We start from the raw sequence: 15,128 nt of genomic DNA, 5'->3' as shown, positions 1-15,128 counted from the left end.
TTAAATGTGTAGATTGCTTTAGGTAGCATAGACATTTTCACAATATTTATTCTTCCAATCCAGGAGCATGGAACATTTTTCCATTTTTTTGTGTCTTCCTCAATTTCTTTCATGAGTACTTTATAATTTTCTGTGTATAGATTCTTAGTCTCTTTGGTTAGGTTTATTCCTAGGTATCTTATAGTTTTGGGTACAATTGTAAATGGGATTGACTCCTTAATTTCTCTTTCTTCAGTCTTGTTGTTGGTGTACAGAAATGCAACTGATTTCTGTGCATTGATTTTATATCCTGACACTTTACTGAATTCCTGTACAAGTTCTAGCAGTTTTGGAGTGGAGTCTTTTGGGTTTTCCACATATAGTATCATATCATCTGCGAAGAGTGATAGTTTGACTTCTTCTTTACCAATTTGGATGCCTTTAATTTCTTTTTGTTGTCTGATTGCTGAGGCTAGGACTTCTAGTACTATGTTGAATAGCAGTGGTGATAATGGACATCCCTGCCGTGTTCCTGACCTTAACGGAAAAGCTTTCAGTTTTTCTCCATTGAGAATGATATTTGCGGTGGGTTTTTCATAGATGGCTTTGATAATATTGAGGTATGTGCCCTCTATCCCTACACTTTCATATGATCTCCCTGATATGAGGACATGGAGAAGCAACATGGGGGGGTAGGGGGATAGGAGAAGAGTAAATGAAACAAGATGGGATTGGGAGGGAGACAAACCATAAATGACTCTTAATCTCACAAAACAAACTGGGGGTTGCTGGGGGGAGGTGGGATTGGGAGAGGGGAAGCGGGCTATGGACATTGGGGAGGGGAGGCGAACCATAAGAGACTATGTACTCTGAAAAACAACCTGAGGGTTTTGAAGGGTCAGGGGTGGGAGGCTGGGGCAACCTGAGGGTTTTGAAGGGTCAGGGGTGGGAGGTTGGGGGAACAGGTGGTGGGTAATGGGGAGGGCACGTTTTGCATGGAGCACTGGGTGTTGTGCAAAAAGAATGAATACTGTTACACTGAAAAAATAAATAAAATGAATAAATTAAAAAAAAAAAACACTTCATAAAGTACATTGATGGTTCAAATATGTATTACTTCTCAGGTAAAGAACATTCACCTCCAGTAACTGAAACAAAGGACACTCCCAGCTATTTCTAAGCACTCATTACTATATAGTCTATAGGACTGGTTCTGCAGCATAGACTTTGGAAAGACCTGGGATCAGATTTAGGTTCTTCAAGTAACTAGCTGGACTGATTTGACTCTTGTAAGCCTAAATTTGCTATCTATAAATGAGGATGAGTATTTATTATATATGTAGGAATATGTAAGACAAAACATATAAAGCACCTATGAGTGCTCACTGTAAGCACATAATAAATATCATAATAATATTGTTATAGTATACTTCTAGAAGAATGTTAACTTTGTACTGCCTTAACTCCAAAATAAATCAATAAATCAATCTCAAAAATAAGGGAAAAAATAAATAAAAAGAGGTTTTCTTTTTAAACCTCAACTTAAAAGTTTGTAGTTATATAGATTCTTAGCTACAGGAAGGCAACTTCAGTTTAAATAGTTGAACTACATTAGGATAAACTGGAATAAAGGCATAAATTTTTTAAAAAAGATTTTATTTATTTATTTGACAGAGATCACAAGTAGCCAGAGAGGCAGGTGGAGAGAGATGGGGAAACAGGCTCCCCACTGAGCAGAGAACCTGATGCGGGGCTCGATCCCAGGACCCTGAGATCATGACCCGAGCCGAAGGTAGAGGCTTAACCCACTGAGCCACTCAGGTCCTCCAAGGCATAAATTAATTTAGGAAATTACGGCAGAAAAATCTTATCCCAATGGAAAGAACAGCCTTTAAATGGCTTCATCAAGTTTACTTAGCACAAATAAGTGTGTGTAGAATTTCTGCCTGCCCCTCACACTAATTTCTCAATCTAATATCCATATACATATCCAGGCATGTTATCTATTTTGAATTTCATTTCATTTTGAAATTCATTTGAATTTCATTTCATTCAAATGAAATTTTAATTTCATTTAGGTAGTTTCTAAGTAAACATCAGAGGATTAGATAGTTTTGGTTTTGTTCACTCACGTTTTAAGTCTCCAAGAGACTTTATATGTAAATCCAACTGTTCAGATGCAGTTATCTTTAAATATGCAAACAAACCAAGGCTATTAGTCACCTAATAACACTTTTCTCAATCACTTGGGAAATGTTTTTAGCCCACCACAGGCAGTCAATGCACTTTCCTCATCACATCAAACTCAAATTGATTCATTCTGTGAAAATAAATGTTATTTGTGGCCAACTGGCCAACTTAATAATAAGCAAGATCAACGATTGACAATTCAATCTAAATAACCTGCATTCATCTGGGTTTGTTATCTCAAATCACTTAACAGCCACCTGTAAACAGGTAGTATAATGCAGTGCAAAATGGTGCCTGCGTGGCTCAGTTGGTTAAGCTTCTGCCTTGGGCTCAGGTTATGATCCCAGGGTCCTGGGACTGAGTCCCTCACTGGGCTCCCTGTTCAGTGGGGAGTCTTACTTCTTCATCTCCCTCTGCCACTTCCCCCTGCTTGTGCTCATGTGCTCACTTGTGCTCTCTCTTAAGTAAAATCTTAAGAAAGGAAGGAAGGAAAAGAAGGAAGGAGTGCAAAAGAGGTCCAGGACTACACTACCATAATTCTTCTGAATACACTCAGATCTTCAACACTATCTTTTAACATTTTGATCCTCACAATTATTATTCTTCAGGAGAACATTGGGAAATGTAATGTCTAAAATACAGGGCTTTGACTAAAGGACTTTGAATCTTTAGTCTACATCAGAAACAGAGAAGATAAGGACTAGCGGCAATTTTGCTATGTCAAAGATAATATATTAAATTCTAAAATCTGATACAAATGAAATACCATAGACCACAGAAAGAGTACAGAATAAATAATTTAAGTGAACCACAAAAAGCTTTGGAAAAGTTCATTCTCCAAGAGAAATCTTACTAAATAACCCACATCACAGAACTTGACCGGGCGAATGCTCTCTGCATTAGGCAGAACATACCCAATTCATATAACTATTCAGAACCAAGAGATGATACCTAATGACAGAAAACATATTTTTGTTTCAATTTCAAAAGGGAAAAAGAGATGGGGCAGGGTGGATAGCAGAAAGTCAATTTGGGATTGCTCTCTCGCTCTCAAAATCTTGCTTCTGGGGCCAAGGAATTTTTTTTTTAAAGACATTTACCTAGATTCTCTATGTTCCTTATTTTTACCACATTATGCAAGGGAAAAAAAACTTCAAGCATTTAAATGAGACTTGCGTTTCCTTAACATGTACTAAATAAAATCCACAAAATGAAACACTCTACGACTCATTTAAAATATCCACTTCAGTTGTAAATAGCATGGAACACTTGTATATGTCTACTGTGAGTCATTTGTCTGGTTAAGAATCTTACAATGTGGGGCACCTGCGTGGCTCGTGGGTTAAAGCCTCTGCCTTTGGCTCAGGTCATGATCCTGGGGTCCTGGGATTGAGCCCTGCATCCAGCTCTCTGCTCCACGGAGAGCCTGCTTTCTTCTCTCTCTCTGCCTGCCTCTCTGCCTACTTGTGATCTGTCAAATAAATAAATAAAAATAAAATATTAAAAAAAAAAGAATCTTACAACGCTATGATGCTGATAGCTAATTATGGCATTAAGGTAAGGTATTCAGATGCATATACACAAACCAACCTAGGTGATCCACGGCAGATTTTAAAATAAAAATAAAATTTAGGACATACTAAGATATCTTAGAATATTTTATCTCATTAAGTAACTTATTAAAAACCTTTAGCTAGAACTTCAATTTCTAAACTTTATCTCAAAATTAACAAATACCCAAGGAGGGGCACCTGGCTGGCTCAGCCAGTGAGGTGTGTGACTTGGTCTTGGGGCTGTATGAGCCCTGAGCTGGATGTCGAGATTGCTTAAAATAAAATCTTAAAAAAAAAAACTCAGCCAATGCTCATTTTAAAATATAAATGCGGAGTAATTTTGGCCTCAGAGCAAGTTAATGAGGTTTCAGAAAAGTGAATACATTAATACCTTCTTTCCAAAAGGTTTGCCACTGAATAAATGATCTCACTATCCATGACTTATAAAAATAATTTATTCAACCAGTTACTAAAATTGTCTCTGTTTCTAGACAAAGAAACAGTGTATAGAAATGGGAAGCTGACTTCCCTGGTTTAAAACAGTCCCTGGGGGCACCTGGGTGGCTCAGTTGGTTTAGTGTCCAACTCTTGATTTTGCCTCAGGTCATGATCTCAGGATCGTGAGCTTGAGCCCCATATCGGGCTCTATGCTGAGTGTGGAGACCACTTAAGATTCTCTCTCCCTCTCCCTCTGCCCCCCCACAACCCTGGCTTGCACAGACTCTCTTGAAAAATACATACATACATATATACATATTAGTCTCCTAGTATACATACTAGTTCACTTTAGGGCCATTAAAAACTCCCAAGTTTTTCTGGTTTTATTTTGTTCCTCTGCTCTCTTGGGGTAGTGCCTTAATCAAAAATAAACACGAGAAAATTCCTAAGTTACCTTTTCAACTTTTCCCTGTTTCACCAATACCTTAATAAATATAATTATACATCCTAAGTCCCAGAAACACAAAAACAGAAAAAATAAACAGCAGATTCTTTTTCCAGAGATGACTAATCACCCTTGCCTTAGAATTTAAGATTAGTTTAAGATTAACTATTAACGCATTTAAGATAAACTATTTAAGATTAAATAGTTTACATCATTAATTGCTCCCAAAATAGATCAGACAAAAGTATCTTGCTTCTATGTATTGCCTTAAGGCTACAGATTCCATATATGACAAAATTCAATTTTTTTTTTTCATATTCAGTTTTTTTTTTTGTATAGTAAGGAAACCAACAGACCGGTTAAGACTATGAAATTGTTAATTTCAATTGCAATTCTACCAGTTAACTTATGCTATTATTTGGCAGAAGCCAATCGTTAATCTCATCCTTTGCCATTAGAATTTTTGAATCTGAGGGGCGCCTGGGTGGCTCAGTGGGTTAAAGCCTCTGCCTTCAGCTCAGGTCATGGTCCCAGGGTCCTGGGATCGAGCCCTGCATCAGGCTCTCTGCTCAGCGAGGAGCCTGCTCCCTCCTCTCTCTGTCTGCCTCTCTGCCTACTTGTGATCTCTGTCTGTCAAATAAATAAAATCTTAAAAAAAAGAATTTTTGAATCTGAACTATGGTAAAAAGAGAAAAACACATTTTTTTTAAAAAACCATTCCCCTATAAAAAACAGACCCATCCTTTCTGAAGCCCTCTGACAATTTTGATAGCGGAACTACCAACTCACAACAGCTTACATCTGTGAAAAATATCCACTTCCAAATAGAGGGATCATTTAAATTGTCTCTGATGCCAGAAGTTGCTTTCTTGTGAGATATATATACATGGTATTGATTTAATCTACTGACGACAGCTTAAACTTTGATTTTCAGAACAGAAGAATAACTAATTCAGGATGAAAGATTTCAACTCTTGAAGTCAATATTCAGGATCAGTCTCTGAATGAGAACCTGACTCACAGCAAGCCCTGGATCTGCTCCTCCATTCTAAAAATATCTGCCACAGGGCACCTTATTCATTCCAAACTGAATAAGAATTTCAAATCTATGTTCTAATTCTTACTTGGTGCAACCATGACATCACAGAGCAGGCAAATGCATAAGAAATTCTGCTACAGTAATTTGGCTACGAGTTTTACCTATCTTGAAATTCTTCCTTTAAACATTAAAATCCTAATGAAATAAATTCTTGGCTGATCACAAAACCCCTACTCTCTCGGGCAGTATTTTTCTTTTCAGATAACTGAGGGCAGTGGGGCGTCTGGGTGGGTCAGTTGGTTGGTCATCCAACTTAGGTTTCTGGCTCTGGTCATGATCTCAGGGTATGGGATTGAGACCAATAATGGGTTCCACACTCAGCACAGAGTCTACTTAGGATCCTCTCCCTATCCCTCTGCCCCTCCCTCTTTCCCTCTCTCTCAAATAAAATAATCTTTTAAATAAATAAATAACTGAGGGCAGTTCCAGGAAGGCAGTGATCATGGTTTGGGCCATCACAACATGAGGCAAACACTGGCATTCAATATACACTTATTTGGTTGACAGAAATTCTACCTGATTCTCTAGGCTTCCAAAGGCAAGCTGTCAGTTACTGAGGTCACAATGAAATAAAAAGCTTCTCCCCGACTTCCTCCTTTTGGGTCTATGTTTCAGGCTTTTTAATTTTAACATCAGTGCACTAATACAACCCCACATTAAAACCAAAACTATGCAACGACTTCAAGCTGGATGGGACATGAAATTACTAAACAAAGAGATCAAAGAGCACTATTCTCAGAAAATTAAGCCCACTATTTTGGTTTCTTGATGGAAAAGTACTACAACGGAGAAGAAAAAGGTTATCAAGAATTACATTTCTGGGGTCAAAATGGCGAGCAGGCCTGCCGCTGCAGCATCAAGCCAGTGGCTGGAGGGTATTTGAAAGTGGTACTACAATGCTGCAGGGTTCAATAAACTGAGGTTAATGTGAGATGGTAACGATACACGAGAATGATGATGTGAAAGAAGCCGTAAGAAGGCTTCCTGAGAACCTTTATGATTACAGGATGTTTCACATTAAGAAGGCATTGGAACTGACCAGGAGCATCAGATCTTGCCTAAAGAGCAATGGACAAAATATGAGGAGGATAAATTCTACCTTGAACCATAAGTGAAAGAAGTTATTCGGGAAAGGAAAGAGAGAGAAGAATGGGCAAAGAAGATGCAGTTGAAAACTGATTGCAGCTGCCCTCCAGTATTTTTAAGAAGTTGAATAAACATGAAATGTACAGTTTAGAACTATCTGAGCTGCAAATGTATTGCTTTAAATAAATGTCTATTATGATTATTTAAAAAAAAAAAAAGAATTACATTTCCGGAGTTCCTCTGCAAATGTCTGAAGGAATTCATCACCATTATTTATTTAAATCCAATTCTCCAGGTAGAAACTGCTCATGCTTCAAATGAAGCTTTTAGAAATGACCAGGAAAAAAAAAATCCCACATGAATAAACACCAATGGATTAGATGTGAAGGGGGAAAAAAAGACAACTTCTGAAAGTCAGCTCATCTCATGAGGACAACCTTATGTTGTCTCTTTAACCCCCCCCCCCCCCACCACCACTCTGTATCTATCCTTTTAATAACTTCTAAAAATCAGGCAGATATAAACTGGTTGCAACTTACGTGTAAAGTAACTTTCTGCCTCAGAAATCAATCAATCTCAGGCAGAATCTCTCAGTAAATTGTTTCATTTCCTCCTTGTAAGCACCTACCTGGGGCAGTTATAAGACTGCCTGACTCTGGGAAGCACATGTGAGGCACATGGCAATGAGTGTGGATGAGCACCAGTCAGCCTCACGTAAGGAGCGGAAAGGACCTGCATTTTCTTAGGTCCATGGGGAGGGAAGAAATGTTGATTGGGAGAGGGCCTCACCAGTAAAAGAAAACAAAACCGAGCTAAAGAGCAAAATGTGATTATATTCCCAGGATAACAAATGGAAAAATAATTAAAAGAGGAAATCATAGGAAAGCCATCTTCTAGCAGAAAGAAAAACCCCTCTTCTTAGCTTCTCAACAGCTGCTTAAGGAAAGGCTTCTTAGCTAGCTTCCAAGGAGTCTAACAAAGCCGCTCCTCTGTTCTTCCCCAACTCCACTCAGTCCGCCATCTGAGTGCCCCGGATCTAACTCAACAAAGATTCTGCATAAAATTTTCAGTGGTCTTTATCCAACCAAAATTTGCTGCTAAATTAAAGAATAAAAAGGAACTTTACTCTTTTGTAAAGGGGAAATACATACATCACCTACTAAACAGGGAACTGTTTCCATCTAATTGTCTCAAACCACTGCAAACAGACATTGAGTTTGTCATGTGAGCAGCAATTTTGTTTTGTGAGAAATGAAACTGTAAGTTATACTTCTGTTCTACAGAAAGTGGAAAACTTTTCTTATAATATAGGGAGAAGGGAGATAAAAGCCAGAAGAATCTGTTTTAGCCTTAATTTAAAAAAAAGTATGAGGGGAAATACAGATGGCTATGTCTTAATTCTTGTTGAAACCATTGTTCTTTTATTTAAAAAAAAACTTGTATTAAAAAAAAGAAAAAACTAAAACTAAATTATAATAAAATTAAAACTGATAAAAAGGGGTGCCTGGGTGGCTCAGAGGGTTAAGCCTCTGCCTTCAGCTCCGGGTCCTGGGATCAAGTCCTGCATCAGCATCAGCATCGCATTCTCTGCTCAGCAGGGAGCCTGCTCCCCCGTGAGCCCCCCCCCCCGCAACCTGCCTCTCTGCCTACTTGTGATTTCTCTCTCTGTCAAATAAATAAATAAGATCTTTTAAAAAATAATAAAGTTGATAAAAAGAATTTTGACACTTGTTAAAGATGTTACTAAAACTGTGCTGTGTTTATTCTGAACAATCTCAAAACCTGTAACTACTAGCAAGGGATGAGAATTTACTACTCTTCCCATTAAGGCCTGATCCTGACTTAGAACCTCTACATACTTTTTAAAAAAGAATCTCTATACATATTCTTGACTCAAACTACATGGCATACTTATACCATTTAAATTTAGGTTAACTATATTCAGTGTATGTGGTATTTCGGAGGTGACTGCAGAGTTGGCAATTTACTGGTTACAGTAAGTGAGGGAAAGAAGAATAAGGATGATGGTGCCCTAGTTTCTGGGTTGGGGGACGAAGTGGGTGGTGGCAGCTTCACTGGGAAGTAAAGTCCAGGCCCAGGAGGCTTGGAGTAGCAGGTCCGCAGCTCAGTTCCAGAGCTGTGGACCTGAAGTGCTCATGGACATCTCCCCCATCCGCAGCTGGCAGTTTGGGTTTGGAGCTTAGGAAAAAGGTTTAGGCCTATGACAGAAATAGGAACCATCACATTTACCTGGGATGAACTCACCTCGGTCAAGTGAGAATAGAACCATGACATTTAAGCACCTGATTAAGGGGGTGTCTGAGAAAGAAGAGTCTGATAGAAAAGACACAGAGAAATGTTTTTAAGTTTTTATTTTAATTCCTTAGTTAACATACAGTCTTGGGGCGCCTGGGTGGCTCAATGAGTTAAAGCCTCTGCCTTCAGCTCAGATCATGGTCCCAGGGTCCTGGGATAGAGTCCTGCATCGGGCTCTCTGCTCAGCAGGGAGCCTGCTTCCATTCCTCTCTCTCTGGCTGCCTCTCTGCCTACCTGTGATCTCTGTCAAATAAATAAATAAGGGCGCCTGGGTGGCTCAGTGGGTTAAGCCGCTGCCTTCGGCTCAGGTCATGATCTCAGGATCCTGGGATCGAGTCCCGCATCGGGCTCTCTGCTCAGCGGAGAGCCTGCTTCCCTTCCTCTCTCTCTGCCTGCCTCTCTTGTGATTTCTCTCTGTCAAATAAATAAAATCTTTAAAAATAAATAAATAAATAAATAAATAAATAAATAAATAAAATCTTAAAAAAAACCAAACAAACACAGAGTCTTACAGTAATTTCAGGTGTACACTACAGTGACTTAACAATTCCATACATCACCTGGTGCTCATCACAACTCCTTAATCCCCATCACCACCTCACCCACCTCCCCTCAGGTAACCATCAGTTTGTTCTCTATAATTAAATCTGTGTCTTACTGTCTCTTTTTTCCCCTTTGCTCATTTTCTTAAATTCCACATATGAAATCATATCGTATTTGTCTTACTCTTAATTCGCTTATTAGCATTATACTCTCTACAGCTCCATCTACATCATCGCAAATGGTAAGATTTCATTCTTTTTATGGCTACGTAATATTCTGTCATATATATAATATATATATCACCCCTTCTTTATTCATTCATCAATCAATGGACACTTGGGCTATTTCCATAATTTGGCTATTATAAATAATCCTGGTATAAACACTGGGGTGCATGTATCCCTCTGAATTAGTGTTTTTGTGTTCTTCGGGTAAATATCCAGTGGTGCCGGTGCAGGATCATAGGACAGATCTATTTTTAACCATCTGAGGAACTTCCACACTATTTTACACAGTGGCCTGCACCAGTCTGTATTCCCACCAAATAAGCAAGAGGGTTCCTTTTTCTACATATCCTCACCAACACCTATTGTTTGTGTTGTTGATTTTAGCCATTCTGACAGGCATGACGTGACAGGTCAGTGTAGTTTTGATCCGCATTTCCCTGATGATGAATTATGTTGATCATCTCTTCATGTGTCTGTTGGCCACCTGGATATCTTTTTTTGGAGAAATGTCCGTTCATGTCTTCTGCCCATTTTTAAATTGGATTATTTGGTTTTTTGGGTGTTGAGTTATATCAGTTCTTTATATATTTTGGATACTAACCCTTTATCAGAAATATTATTTGCAAGTATCTTCTCTCATTCTATAGGCTGCCTTTTAGTTTTGTGGACTGTTTCTTTACCTATGCAGAAACCTTTTATTTTGATGTAGTCTCAAATTTATTTTTTGCTTTTGTTTTCCTTGCCTCAGAAAACATATCTAGAAAAAAGTTGCTATAGCCAGGCTCAAAGGGGTCACTGCCTCCTCAGAAAAATGTTTTAAGAAGGTAGTGGTCACAAATTCATGATTGCATTTACATGAAATGTCCAAAAATGGAAATTTAGAGAAAGAAAGTAGATCAGTAGCGTCTAGGCATGGGAATTAATGGCGATTAACTATAAATAGGCAGCAGGGACCTTTGGGTGGGGGGATAAATATATTCTAAAACTGATTTATGGTGGTAGTTACATTATTCAGTCAAATTACTAAAAAATCACTGTAAACTTGAAATGAGTGACTATGTTAAACATCCTTCAGTAGAGCTGTTTTTTAAAAAATGAAGGTTGAGTACTGCATCTTCCACACTGTGACGTGGATACTACTTCTAGTGTGAGAAAATGTTTGCTGAGATTTATAATAACCAAAATTATAGGCTCTACACCAAGCAAGCTGGAAACCCCGTCCACAGATATCTAAGCACGTATTCTAGTTTTTTAAAAGGAGAGAGGTGTTTTAGTTGTTAAAGTTCATGGCAGCCCTCAAAGTTCAGAAAGTAAAATCTGGTACACATATACAGAGAGCAAAGAGACTATGTAATAAGTAGATGGTCTTTAATTTTTAAAAAAGGCCCCAAATGGAATCACTTGTGGTAACCCAAGACTTATCACTTAACTTTACCATAGTTTCAACCCATCTCAGGAATGTAATCTTAAACCACTCAACCTAGAATTTCCTAGTCAACACTACTAGTGAGGTAATCTGCCTGGCAGACCGCCTCTGGTCCACAAAGATGAGGTACTCCACTCCTGCCTTGGCCCTGATCCTTCTGCCTACAGAAGTCTCCCATTTTGTATCGCTTTCTGGAGCTCCTTTCTATTTGCTAGATAGGATGCTGTCCAACTCATCATTGTATAAAACTAATCTGACCTTCAAATTACTCAACTGAATTTTGTTTTTTAACAGTAACCAATTCCCAATCAGGTACATCTGGAAATACGAAGGGGCACTTTTGTTTATCACACAGACTTGGGCTAACACTGACATTTGGAAGGCAATGTTTAAACTACAATTTAGGGACGCCTGGGTGGCTCAGTCGATTAAGGCAATGCCTTCAGCTCAGGTCATGATCCCAGTGTCCTGGGATCAAGTGCTGCATCAGGCTCCTTGCTCAGCAGGGGCCCTGCTTCTCTGGGGCGCCTGGGTGGCTCGGTGGGTTAAGCCTCTGCCTTTGGCTCAGGTCATGATCTTTGGGTCCTGGGATCGAGCCGGAGTCTGGCTCCCTGCTCAGTGGGGAGCCTGATTCTCTCTCTGCCCCTCCCTGCTGCTTGTGTTCTCACTCTCTCTCAAATGAATAAAGAAAATCTAAAAAGAATAATAATAAATCAGGAATACATACTGGTATTCACTTACACTTTTTTTTTTTAAAAAGATTTTCTTTATTTATTTAACAGACAGAGATCACAAGCAGGCAGAGAGGTAGGCAGAGAGAGAAGAAGGGAAGCAGACTCCCCGCTGAGCAGAGAGCCTGACTTGGGCTCGATGGGATCATGACCTGAGCTGAAGGCAGACGCTTTAACCCATTGAGCCACCCATGCAACCCCTGGTATTCAGTTACACTTAATAAAAGCTGCCTTGATATTACTGGGCCAAATGGATATAAGCAGGCACATAACTTTTTATACTATTATAAAAATTATGAAAAGGGGCTAAGTATGCAAAATGTCCTTAAATGGACAGGACAGTATTGCATGCTGAGGAATGGTCCCTCCTAACCACCAAAAGCATTCCTACTGAAAAACACCTACTTAAACCATGTTCACATTAGCACCTCGAAAGGTTAAATACCTACTGATTCTTATCCTAAAATATAAGGTATTTATATTTAAATATAAGGTATCTGTCTTACCAACAAAATATTCCACTACATGCAAATTAAAAATATAATTTCCCCAAATTTTGTTTGAAAAGTCACACAACGATTAGCTATTCAAATTTTAGAAAAAAACATCAACTATTTTAAGAGATATTAATTTTTCAGTTATTTGTCACTTAGTTTGAACCAGGCTTATAATTCCCTCGGAGCTTTAACCATTTTTTTGACAAACCAGGCAATAATATTTATAAGCACTTCTCTGTAAGGCTGAAATACAGTATTTTCCTTTGAATCTTTAGAAAGTGTATTTTCATTAGCTGCCTCAGGATACAAGTATAGTGTATCTCTTTAGTAAAGCATTAAACTGTATTACAGGGGTTTGTGGGTCATTCGGTCTGTTAAGGATCTGACTCTTGATTTTAGCTCAGGCCTGGTCTCAAGGTCGTGGGATCAAGCTCTGCATCAGAATCCGTGCTCAGAGTCTGTTTCAGGTTCTCTCTTTCTCTCTCCCTCCATCTCTGCCCCCCCCCAGCCCCCTACCCCGATCTTGCCTGTACATGTGCCCTCTCTCTCTAAAATAAATGAATAATTTTTTAAAATCTTTAAACTGTATTATAAAGGGTTCTGTGTTCTTGGAGGGTGAAAGTCTGTCTATTCCATTTTTTTATACACAGTGCCTAGTACATTTAGTACAAATAGTAGGTACTTATATTTGTTTCAAGAATAAGTGAACAAAGTTACTGAAAACTAATAAGCCATATGATAAGGAAAATCTACCTGTGTGCCTTTATTTTCAGGAGAATTAGCTAATTTTATATTGAAAAGTCTTAATAGTAATTTTATATGATTAAGAAACACTTGGATGAAGATCACAATGAATTAAATGACCATTCTAGCATAGGACAGACAAAGAACAGGAAGAGCCCACTTATTTGGAAAACATAATACACCTAGTCAACAAAAGATAAAATACACAAAAGAGAAAGTAGGTCAGCAATTGGTTCCTTCTATTTGTCATGTTCTGAACTCTTTCCATCACAAAGAACTACAAATTTTAGCCCATTTTCCGTCACTTAACCCACACCTATAATGAGTATTTGCAAATTATTTTCCTTCTGGATATTTGGTCAGGGGAGGAGGGTTAGCAGGAGAGGAAGAGATGATTATTCAGAGAAGACACAGTTGTGGAGGAGTACCAGCACTGCAAGGAATACAAAATTGATTGTACTAATTGCGTCCTAAAAAGTATATACTTTATTTTCTTACAATAGTCATCAAAAGGTTTTTTCTAAAGATGGGTGAGAGATTCCATCAAGTTTTGAGTACATGTTTTTATAATGTGGCCAAACGTTAAAGCTGGTGGGAAAAAGAGCTGCAAGACTCAACTGACAGGATACCACGATGTCCTGGAATCTTAATATGTATCTTGGCCAATATGCTGACTTAAAAAGATAAGCACGTGGGGAGCAGCGGCTCTGCTTCATGCCAGGCAGTATCTCCACAGGGTGTGGGTTTCCTAGTGTAACAGCAGTCACACCATATGGTGCTGCTTTTATTGGCAGAGGCAGGACAGAAGCTGCCAAAAATTCAATGTGCTATTTTGGGCCATGAAACGTGATAATTCCCAAATTTAAAACATTAAGATTTTTAAACCAAAAAAGATCTTTTTTAAGATTTTAAATATTGGACTTTTGTAATTCAAGGCTCAACTGGGTAACAGCTGTCTTTGAATTAAGACAAAGACACAAACAAAAAATCAAAAGTTGGGGAATAAGCTTGGCAGCTATTCTCTGAAAAGAGTATTTTTTAAGGATTTAAACAAACTCTACAGTTATATTATAAATGTAAGGGTGCAACGTGCAGAAACAGTTTCTGAAATACCACATTTTGAGAACACTGAATGAGCGCAGTAGATGTGAGATGTTTAAAAGACGGTTCATCAACAGGATGTCTTCTGTTCTTTCTTTCTAGCCACTTCTGTAAGTTCTAGCACAGTAACACAATTTCAACTACTCAAATAAAATGATATAATGTTTGAACTCTGAGCAAGCCTGGAAATATTCATGTTGAATCCAACAAACTATTTAACCCTTATAAGTGCAGCCCTAGATTGGAGTAATTAGGTCCAGGATTCTAAAATCAACTTCAAATGCTTTATTGAGGCTGGTAATATTAATTTCAGAAAAGCAATTTTTAAGCTTCCACACTTGTGTCAGTGCTAGCCTTTTCCCCAAGCCTGCTCCTTTTTCCTGAATTAGGCTAATTATAGGTAATAAAAATAGCTCTTCATTTGCCCTGAAATAAAATGGGTTTTAGGAACTGCTTTACATAAAGCAAGAAAATTTTAAGAGAAAGACTAGGTTGAATCGAAAATTGTAAGTGAAAACTCCATTTTCCTGCCCACCCAATATGTTGCACAAAAATAAACACAAATTATCTAGAGTAAGGTGAACTGTAAATGCAAATAACATTCACCTAAAGAGAGCTTTGGTCCAGGAACCCAATATGTAGAAACTACTGAGGTGTACAAGCTACTGAGGTTCTCAAAGTGCATCAACATCAGCATCTGCAAATTCTTAGGCCTCCACCCCTAGATCTACTAAATCTGTGTTCTAACAAGGC

General features: G+C 38.4%; 1 protein-coding gene and 1 pseudogene across 1 annotated transcript in view; one reads left to right on the top strand and one right to left on the bottom strand.

Annotated features, from left to right (window-relative positions):
- The window catches only part of GLG1 (golgi glycoprotein 1), a 163,569-nt gene that overhangs the window by 85,311 nt on the left and 63,130 nt on the right, over nt 1-15,128 (bottom strand). The window lies entirely within an intron of this gene.
- LOC123931165 lies at nt 6,534-6,917 on the top strand (annotated as a pseudogene).

This window comes from Meles meles, chromosome 19 (assembly GCF_922984935.1).
Source record: "Meles meles chromosome 19, mMelMel3.1 paternal haplotype, whole genome shotgun sequence".
NCBI lineage: Eukaryota > Metazoa > Chordata > Mammalia > Carnivora > Mustelidae > Meles > Meles meles.
Note: the sequence above shows the minus strand (reverse complement) of the source record. Positions and strands in the feature narration are given on the sequence as shown.